This window comes from Alligator sinensis, unplaced genomic scaffold (assembly GCF_000455745.1).
Source record: "Alligator sinensis unplaced genomic scaffold, ASM45574v1 scaffold173_5, whole genome shotgun sequence".
NCBI classification, from domain to species: domain Eukaryota; kingdom Metazoa; phylum Chordata; order Crocodylia; family Alligatoridae; genus Alligator; species Alligator sinensis.
Window position 1 is genome coordinate 1,424,396 of NW_005842198.1, and position 10,741 is coordinate 1,435,136.

The 10,741-nt window shown below is 42.2% G+C and overlaps 1 long non-coding RNA gene across 1 annotated transcript in view; it reads right to left on the reverse strand.

Moving 5' to 3' along the window:
- Positions 1-1,190: 1,190 nt before the first annotated feature.
- LOC112550760 overlaps positions 1,191-10,741 on the reverse strand; it is a 12,652-nt gene continuing 3,101 nt past the window's right edge. The window contains exons 2-3 of the long non-coding RNA XR_003094756.1: positions 3,222-3,268; positions 1,191-1,367 (exon numbers count right to left, since the gene is read on the reverse strand). This is a non-coding gene — a long non-coding RNA (uncharacterized LOC112550760). The remainder of the gene's footprint in view (positions 1,368-3,221; positions 3,269-10,741) is intronic.

A 10,741-nucleotide genomic window follows, 5' to 3' on the forward strand; every position in this document is an offset into this window, starting at 1 on the left:
TTTTGATATGGTCTCCCACAACATTCTTGCAAGCAAACTAAGGAAGCATGGGTTGAATGAATGGACTGTAAGGTGGATAGAAAACTGGCTAAATTGTAAAGCACAAAGAGTAGTAATCACTTGCTCCAGGTCTAGTTGGCAGCTAGTATCAAATGCAGTGTGGCAGAACAGTATGGGGTACTCCTGCACTGAGATACTCACCTCACTGCATCCCATCAAAAACCAAGCTTCAGAGGCCTCCACAGGGGCACCAGCTTCTGATCAACCCCCTTCCTGGAGCACACTCACAAGCCTGGGGTAACCACTGCCACCACCCAGGTTCTGGTCATTGCTCGGACCCTGTGCCCCCCAGGGTGCACAGGCTTTGTAGACCTTGAGGATGCTTGACCCACTGCGAGATCGTGGGGTGCTTCCCTTTGACCTGAAGCACAGACAGTTGCCTCCTTTAGTCAGACGAGCCAAGGGAATAAAAAGGCATGCCATTCCCTCTCAAGTATGTACCCCAAAGCTGATTACAGTGGATAGCTTTATTGGGTAGAGAGGGTAGGCTTGGGGAGGGATACAAGTCAGAGAAGTCTTAAAGGAAAATACCAGAGCAAACAGAAAGGGTTTGGTAGCCTTTTGACAAGTGACTAAAACACTAGATTCTAAATTCCCTGATTACATTTCATGTAAGTTACTCACAATTCCATCCAGGGGTGATTGAGCCTGCTTTAAAAGCAGCATGGCTTGCTGGCTGTGTCCCCAAAACATGGCTTCCTCCTCCTCCTGGAGAGCCTCTGCCTTAAATAGCTCCTCCCTCCCCCTGCCCCCCGACCTCACCTGCTCGACCCAGTCAAGGCCAGGTGTTGTTTTATGGCTACCAACCAATTTGAAAAGCATCACACGTTGACCAGGACTTAAGTCACTGTCATCCCTCTCCACCCCCCCAGGTCACGAGGCCATAACTTAAAACAATAGAGGTTAGGTGACTCAGATCACGTACAGCATAACCCGGGGCAAAGACGAGCCAAGGGAATAAAAAGGCATGCCATTCCCTCTCAAGTATGTACCCCAAAGCTGATTACAGTGGATAGCTTTATTGGGTAGAGAGGGTAGGCTTGGGGAGGGATACAAGTCAGAGAAGTCTTAAAGGAAAATACTCAGATCACGTACAGCATAACCCGGGGCAACCAGATTGACAGGCAGGTAAGAAGACCAAGACAAAGAAAAGGAAAAAAAACCTGAAAGCTGGCAGCTGGAAGATGATTCTTCCACAAGGAGTGCCCCAGGGGTCGGTCCTGGGGCTAGTTTTGTTCAACATCTTCATCAGTGATCTGGCAGATGGGATGGTGTGCACCCTCAGCACATTTGCAGATGACACCAGGCTGTGGGGAGTAGTAAATATGCTGGAGGCTAGGGCTAAGATTCAGAAAAATCTCAATAAATTGGACGATTGGATCAAAAGAAATCTCATGAGGTTTAATAAGGACAAGTGCAAAGTCCTGCACTTAGGATGCAACAGTCCCATGCACTAGTATAGGCTGGGGGCTGACTGGTTAAGGCCCAGTTCTGCAGACAGGGACCTGGGATTTATAGTGGACAATAAGTTGAGTAGCAACCAACTGTCTCCCCCTGTTGTGAAGAAGGCTAATGGCATACTGGGCTGCATTAGTAGGAACGTTGCCAGCAGATCAAGGGAAGTTATTATTCCCCTCTACTCAGCACTGGTGAGGTCACTTCTAGAGTACTGTGTCCAATTTTGGGCCCCCCGCTATAGCCTGATGTGGACAAGTTGGAGACAGTCCAGTAGAGGGCAACAAAAATAGTTGGGGAACAGGGACACATCACTTATGAGAAGAGGTTGCGGGAACTGGGCTTATTTAGTCTGGAGAAGAGAAGACGGAGGAGGAATTTAATAGCTGTCTTTAACTACCTGAATGTGGGGGTTCAAAGAGGATGGAGCTAGACTGTTCTCAGTGGTGGCAGATGACAGAACAAGGAGCAATGGCTTCATGTTGTAGCAAAGGAAGTTTAGGTTAGATATTAGGAATTTTTTTCTCATGAGGAGGGTAGCAAAGGACTGAAACAAGTTACCCAGAAAGGTTGTTGGAATCTCCATCCTTGGAGGTTTTTAGACAAACCTGGCTAGACAAAACTTTGGCTGGGATTATCTAGTTGGGAATGGTCCCACTTTGAGCAGGGGGGTGAACTAGATGACCTCCTGAGGTCCCTTCCAATCCTAATTATCTGTGATTCTGTGATTTTATTGGATGATGGTTTAATGACACTTTAATTTATGTTCATAGTGCTGTTCAAGGAACTCTGTTAAAAATAATTAAAAACAAAGTACAGTCAAAATTATTTGTCTAATTGTTTCTTTGTACACTGTTAAGAATTTATATAATAACAGTAGAGACATAAAGGGCACAGGCAGTAACAACAGATAGAACAGGTGCATTCAACAGTTAATTTATTTCAATCAAAGTAACAATTTGCTTGGCAATATTAAAGAAGTTTTCAGAAACTTTCAAGGGAATTGGAATCTAAACATATCCTGAAATGAAATCTACATCAGAGATTTTCAAAGCCACCCAAGGTAGGGGTGCTTAGTTCCTGGTGCAATGTCATGTGTCCTGCAAGGCTCCCCTTGGATCCATGCAGGGTAGGACCTGATCCTGCTGTGTAGGGCCAGATGGGGGCAATGTGTTTTGGGATCAGAATAGAGCCCTTTAGTGGTCACTGAAATTGGTGTTAAAACATCTACTGACATTCATAGTGCTGGATTTGTCCATAAGGTCTTCATAATGAACAACAGAAGTTAATGAAAGCACTACCATTGACTTTCAGCAGGCATGAGATCAGGTCTTTAGGGCCTGATTAAAGTTAAGCACATGCTGAAGTGCTTTTCTGTTTGGAAATGCCTTCATGAATCAGATTCTATGTGAATAACAGTTAAAGCATTAACATTAGATGGAAAATAACTTTCTATTGTAAGTCCAAAAAGCTTATATACAGGGAATGACTGAATTACTAAGAACCCTTTCCCCTCTCCACCCTCTCCCTGGAAGCAAATAATATAGAAATAAGACTAGGGACCAAATTCAATAGCTTTTCAGATTAGTAATTTCAATGTAATTATAAAACACCCTCTATTTCAGTTATATTGCTACTGAAATTAGTTGTGCTAAAATGCATCTTCCCAAATTTGTCTTATGTATTTTATACAGTTATAATTTTACCTGTAAGTCAGTAACTTTCCTTCTTACTAAAGTAGGGCTCCAGGGAACTTTTAAGAAAAGAAAGAATAAATAAAACCAACTTAAGGAATCATTTAAACTTGTACTGTGTTAGGTAAAGCATACAGAAACTATACCCAAAATTACAAAGCCATTGTCAAGTTGTAGTTTGCTTTAGTTTAATTACAATTATTCCCCTTAAATGATTTATTAGCTTCCTTTGTAACTTTGTCACAGAGTTCACTTGCTATTTCAATCTGTACTACAATCTGTACTAGCCATTAAAATCAGAGGTTTTTTTCTCTTAGCAAGAAGTAAATCTGTGCTCTTTGCCGATTTGTTTATTACTGTCTGGAAACTTAATCCCCAGCAAAGTCAGAGATTTTAAATATGTCAAATCATCTTAAAGCTACATACTAGTTATATGGGTGACATTATATGTGTTCATGAGAAATTCATTTCAAGTACTACAAATGAGTCCTTTAGTAATACCCAGGAGTCATAATGTCTGTGACATAATGAACCCTCCTAAATTACAGCCTAAGCTAATTAGATCAGTTATTGCTACATTCCAATCCTTGAAACAATTTGCTTAAAGTGGTAGTTACCTTTAATGAAAAGACACATAACTGAAAATGTCAGCAACCTTTTACATGCTACATGACTTATCATACAAACTGCCTAGAGTGAAGTGCTGACAATCCTGCGGCATCTTTGTCACCGATGAGACTGATTCTATCATAAATGTGGTAGTTTATGGCATACAGAAAGTATGGCAGTCCCCTGGGGTAAAAATTTGAGGCAAGAGTTTTGATCTTCTTTTTGTTGTCATTCAGGTGTTTAATGTGATGTTCTTTTATCTCTTCATTATGCTTTTCATCTCCTGCTAGGAACTCAACAATATTTTTAGTTATTTACATACCCTAAACCCTTCACACTTGAGCTTATGAAGCAAGGAAGTAAAAAAAGTGAAATGGCTCAGTTGGTTAAAAGTAGGGGCAGGCAAAGTTCAGCCCAGAGACTGAAACAGGCCCACAGCAGACTCCATTCCTCAGCAGCCCCTGCCTGTGTCACCCGGGTTCCACAGAGACCACAGTAGCAGTAGTGCCGGGACAGAGTGGGGCCAGGTTTTCCATGGAACTGGCCCCAGCAGCACTGGCAGGGTGTGTGGCGGGGTGAGTAGCTGCTCCAGGGCTGGAAGTGGGATCTTGCAGTGGTGACAGTGTGGTCTGGAATGGGTTAGAGCTGTGATCCACTGTCTGCACTCCCTGGATCTCTGAGATGGAAAGGAGGTGTCTGGAGCAAGTGGGCGGTGGATCGCAGCTCTGCCCTGCCTCCAGACCACAGTTCAGCATTTGTCACCCTTTCTGAGAATGACTTGCAACATTTACTGAATTCCTTTGCCCATGCTTACATCCCTTTTTGGCCTCTGTATTAATGTAAAGAAAACTGAAGTCCTGTACCAACCACCTCCTGACAGAAACCTATCACGCCCCTCACCACCAGAAATAAAATTGAATGGCAGCTAATTAAACAACATCAAGTCCTTTTGCTACCTAGGTAGCACAGTTACCAATGATACCAACATGACAGATTTTTCAGCACACTTAAAGTCAGCTGTCTCAGCTTTTGGTTGCCTACATAAAAGACTATGGAAAAGACGGGGGGGGGGGGGGGGGGGGGAAGAGGGACGCAAGTTTCCAGACCTGCTGTGCACCCTTGTCTCCTATACTCATTAGAGACCCACCCCCTTTATCATCACCATATCAAAAAACTTAACTGCCTGCAACAACACCACCTACACAGAATAATGGGAATTGAATGGTCTGACAAAAACACCAACAATGAAGTACTACAACTGACAGCCATGCCAAGCATGGAAGCCATGCTAGCATGGAGACAAATGACTTGGGTCAGCCATGTCATATGTATGGTTAAAAACTGACTGCCTAAGAAAGTTCTATACAGTGAATTCAAAAAAGGCAGTAGGAAGATTGGTCATCCCACACTGCATTAAGCTGTACATAGTCTGCCGGGCTGGACTTAATGTCTTGGGAGGATATGGCCCATGATAGGTGAGCTTGGCACTCCGCTACAAAGGACACAGAATGAGAAACAGAACATCATTGCACCACCTTGGTCAACAATATTAGGGAACATAGACACCAACTTGCCCTGACATGTTTTCTGAACCCTACATGTGGAAACTAACTTCCAGTGTCTGTAGTAGTCATACTTAAATATGAGTGACAGTCACTTACTGTCACACTCAGATGTAGGAAGCTGGGCCTGGGGGCAACTGGAAGATTGTGGCACCAAACCAGGTCAGGATCAGGATGGGCATGTCTGGAGACAAATTGAGTAGGGAGCCGGGGGGGTCAGTCAAAGAGGGGAGTCCAAAAGTATGTTAAGCCAAGAGTACCAGAGGAGCAGACAGGGAGAAAGGTTACCAATGAGCTGAATCAGGTAGCCAAGAGATCAAACTGGAGGAAGTAGCGGAGCAATCATGGGTTATATAGAGCCCTACTTTTTGTTCTTGTTTAGGTGTGTATATGTGGGAAGTGGAGGGTCTGTTGAGCCCAGATAGCTATTCCCTGTGGCAGGGACTGAGTGAAGGGTTAGGCCCTTCTGAAGACTTCAGGCCAGCTTTGACAATTCTTGAGGATGAGCCATACAGATGGCAGGCCAAGGTGCCCAGTTCAAAGCCATAGTCTTGTCAAGCATTTTGGACATGGTTGAAATGCCAGCAGTTGGAAGGGTGGCCAAATGTTTGTTCTAGAGTGTCTTAAGGGGACTCTTTCAAAGAGGTGTGAATTAAGGAATTTATTGTGCATTTTCCCCCATAAATGCAGAAGCTCCATGTGCAGCAGTATATGTATAGGTCCACTATTCACAACAGAGAGAATTATGGAAAACTTGAGGTGCTCTGCTTATCATGAAACCAACTCCACTGAGGATCCCTACTCACGTGGATTTGGAGATAGGCAACAATATATCAACAATATATCTTGCTCGAAGAGGTGAATGTTTGCAAGGTTGATGCCACATTCAGTGCTCATAACCCACTCCCCCTGCCCTGAAATGCTGAGATACTTATGCCTTGTGGTTCCACAACCACCTTGTTTCCAGCAAAACAATGCAATGGCCTGTCTTTGTAAATCTGCATAAGCAACTTTGATACTAATCCTATGGGTGGGCAATTATTTCAGCGGGAGAGACACTTAATGAGTTTTGGTGAGCTGTTGAGGGCCACAAATAAAATAAATAGTGACGATATAATTTTAACAAATGATACATAAAAAACAAATAATATGTTAAAAATCAAACACCTACTGTAAAATATTTTAATTTTATTTCAAAAAATTGCTTTTTTTCTGGATTTATGCTTTTTTTTTTAGTAGCATATATAGAGGTGCATAATACCTCAAAATAAAGTCTCTCTCCCAAGGGAGCCAAAACCAGCCAGTAGGACACTCAGACAAGGGAGGATGCCCCTACCCCAAGTAGAGCCCTGCTACCACCCAGCCACCCCCCCACAGATCACAAGGGGGCTCCTGCTTCAGCCTGAACCCCAAAACACCCCTCAAAAGCCATCTGCACCCCAAGCCTGCCTGACCCACCCCTTCTCATCCACACTTGCCCTGACAAAGCCTGGGGAAGCCCAACCCCCTCCATCCTGCCCCTGCTCCCTGCCAGGGCCATGCAAGCTGTGCCCACCCACAGCCCGGGGGGCCCCCCTTTCCCCAGGAGAAGCCAAAAGCCCCAGGTCCAGGACACTGGGGGCAGTCTCACTCAGGCAGATGGGATGGGAGCCATGCTGGCTGGAGCTGGGCTGGCTCATGGCACTGCACGGGGCAAGGCAGGAGGCAGAGCTGGGGCCAGAACCAGAGCTTCACCTCCTGGGAGGCATGTGGGAAGTTCCATCACTTCTGGGCACAGGTGCAGAGCACCTGCCACATGTTCCTAGTGCCCAGGGAGGCTCTGCCAGCTTCAAGCCACAGGTAGGCAGGATACTACCAGCCCAGCACGAGCAGGGGTACCAGGGTCCAAGTCTGGCTGACCCCAGGGCCTGTTGCATGGTACTGGTCGGGTGGCAGGTGGGCAGGGTTCCTTCCCTCTAGTGTCCCCTGTGGCTCCAGCAGAGCCTGGAGCTGGAGCTGCCATCTTGGCCTCTTGCCCGGGGGCTGGATAGAATTAATTGGCAGGCCAGATATGGCTTGTGGACCATATTTTTCCCATCACTATTAATCTGTTGCCCACCCCTGTTCCCAAATTTGCTCTTATTTCTGTATTACAAATACATTGGTAGATTAAAGTATACATTATTACAGCATGTTGTTATTATTGTGGTGGTTGTTGCAGTGTGTTGTTGTTACAAGTTTCACCTTATATTAGCAGATTTACAGACCATATCTGCACTGCATGACTATTCATACTGTACTGTCTAACCTTATGAAGACTCAACTGGACCTGGATTCTCTGAAGGCTGGCTTTATATCACACTTCCTTCCTCACTGTTGAGTTGTGATCTATGCTCCTTTGCCTGCATCAGAGAATAAGGATGTTTGTTTTTTCTTTAATATTCTTTAATATGCTTTTTAGTGCATTCCTTCCCCATATAGGAAACCCCCTTCCTTTTTTTTATTATGTTGCTCTTTAAATTTAGTTAGTTAGAAATATTTTTTCTTCTTTTTATTAAGATTTCAATATTTTGTCAACTGCTTGCTTCCCACCCTCACCAGGCTGGCAACAGAAGTAGATGGACCCTATCAATAAAAATACTATTACTAGTATTACTTTATTCAAGATTAGCTTCTGAAAATTCTAACCACAAAAGCCCACAGACCTTCCCATGGCCAACACCCACCTAAACAAATGTTGTATTGAATAGAAACTAGTGTAGGAACTCCCTTGCTTTAACCTTTCAACGAGTAGTTGGTCTTTCGTTGTTACTAGGAAAAAGTCACCAATCCCTTCAGCTAATTTGTAAATACTCTTTTAATTTTACTGGGAGTTTGCTGTGTGGACAACTGTGCTGTCATGTACACTACTTTACTGACTTACGGAAAAAAACATGTTTTCACATGAATAAGAAGAATGCCACCTGTTATTACCTTGCTGGAGGTATAATACTAAGTCTATGCTAAGATAGCCAAAATAGTAACTAACTCTTCTTTCTCTCTCTTTCTCTCTTCTGTAGCCTTTGTACAATAGCTACAAAAAACCCTGGGATTCTTAAAGAGGCTGACAGGCATGGAAAGGTCAAAACAAAGCAGGAGAGCTATTTTGGCATATTCCTTCTAGACTCTTGATAACTTTCAAGTGTTTTTTCTTACCGACCGAACAGTACTTTTCTTTTATAAAAAAAAATTAAGAGATGACAGGCTGAAACTGCCTACTTTCCTTTCAGTGTCAGAAGAGGTAAATAGTTTTAGTCTGTGGTGGTTTCTGATTGAATATCCTTTTGAAGTAATGATAGCTATAATTTAAAGCAACAGTTACCATATTTTCTTCTCTCTATGACATTCTTTGATGCAGTAAGTATAAATCTGCTTAAAATAGCTGTAGCTTTGCTTGAATATACTACCAGGACCCTTGGAGGTTCTGCCTCTAATTGCCATCATATGTAACTAATATCACAAACATAACTGGCTAATGACAAGGTTACTGCAAATAATTTCTTGACATAAGAAGAAAGGTAGATCCTGAGATGCACATTCAGTTCAAACTGTTTGCTTAAACTAAACCTTTTGCAAAGAAATTCTTTTTAATTAACATAAGTAGTGCTTCTCTGTAATGAGACTGTCTAGGCCTGGCTGTGGATGCAACTGTAAGCTGGGGTAAGATGTACTTTATGTTATGACATAGCATCAGAAAATGGTGTAAAAGGGGTTTCAGAAATATAGAAATCAATTTTTAATAATATTACATGAAAATATAAATGTTATTATTCTACAGAAAAAACTCTTGTGAAAGAATGCGTTTTCTGTTTCTTAAAAAAGAAAAATTTAATTATAAGTGGAGGTTCACTGGCCTCTCACATTGCACACACTACTTTGCTGAAACAATTGGTAGCTTTTCTTGCCAGGGGACTGTGAATGGAGTTAACAATTCCTGAATCGTTATCTGAATTCACTTCAAGTGGAATTCATTCCAAGTGGATTCACACAACGATATTATTCTAATGGACTTTGTAATCCAGCAGAAAGGAATAACACATTCAATTATTAATTATTTCAAACACTCCCTCCATTTTTATTGCTGTGAAATTTAAAAGGATTACTTAAATGAGTTCTAATAAAGGGTCAGTTTGATTTCTGTATCAGGGGCCCACACCACAGACATGGTCTGGAGAGCATAGGGAATACAAGTACAGAGAACAAATGCAAAGCATAGGGACAGGAGAGGTCAGAGGATAATAAAAGGGGAAACAAAATGGTACACCAAATGGAGAACCCTGGACAGTACCCTGAAGGGAACTTGATCTATAAGTAAGGTAGTCTGATGGGAAAACTACCTATAAAGGAAACAAAGGCCTCCCCCTTAACAAAGGGAAAGGTCAAAAGAATCATTCAATCCACTGAATATGGGGAATGAAGAATGGAAAAATGGAAATGGGGTGCATACCATAGGGTCAAAATAAGAGTTCCAGACTGAGCAGAAGTTTGATCCTTCAATCTGAGTTGAGCCTTTTTACTATATTTTATTTTATAATCTACGCATGTTTTAATTTCAGCTCTGACTCCTAAAATCAAAGTATTATCCTCCAGGCTGTGGATGTTTTTTGGCTTCATCAAGAAAATCTTACTAATCTCTTGTCTACTGCATTGCAAAACACTGCTCTCAATTATTTTAAAAAAGAATTCTGATGGTGATAGCAGTGATATAACAGATATTTTTTAAAAATCTCAGGAATTAATCAGCAGCCAAAATAACCTTTCCCTTCTGCTTTCCACATTAAACAACACTGAAATCAGTTTAAGTGCTCCAATAACCTTGAAACATGTTGAGCACAGAAGTTGCAAAATTGGTGTTACCCCTTAAAAACACATTTAGACAGCCACTTTTTTGTAAAAAGAAAAAAAGCCTTTGTGTTATTAGGTGGGGATAGGCTAAGGAACTTCATGACCCTTTGAAAATTAAAAGTCTGGCTGAAAATGCACTGAGGTAATCATTTGTGTCACAACAGGTTTGCTGCTGAAAGCTTTCTGTGTATTAGTTTAGAATTGCATACTGCGACTTTCAAAACCATCAGAGAAATTTGCTCATCTCTTTGCTCATCAATCACATCATAATTTCTGGGCTGGGGATGGGGGGGTTGTTTTTCTTTTTTTGTTACAAGACATGTATTTCTGACCTGTTAGCTGGGAGAGCTAGATGGGATAAATGTCTTCAAATGGAATCAGAATTGGGCCTCTGGCAGTATGAGAAACTATTCTTTACATTTTTTTATATTCTTGAAAGCTCTAGAGCCAGCTTTGCATGGTTCCTCCTTACTTATTTCCTCCTTACTTATTCCTCAT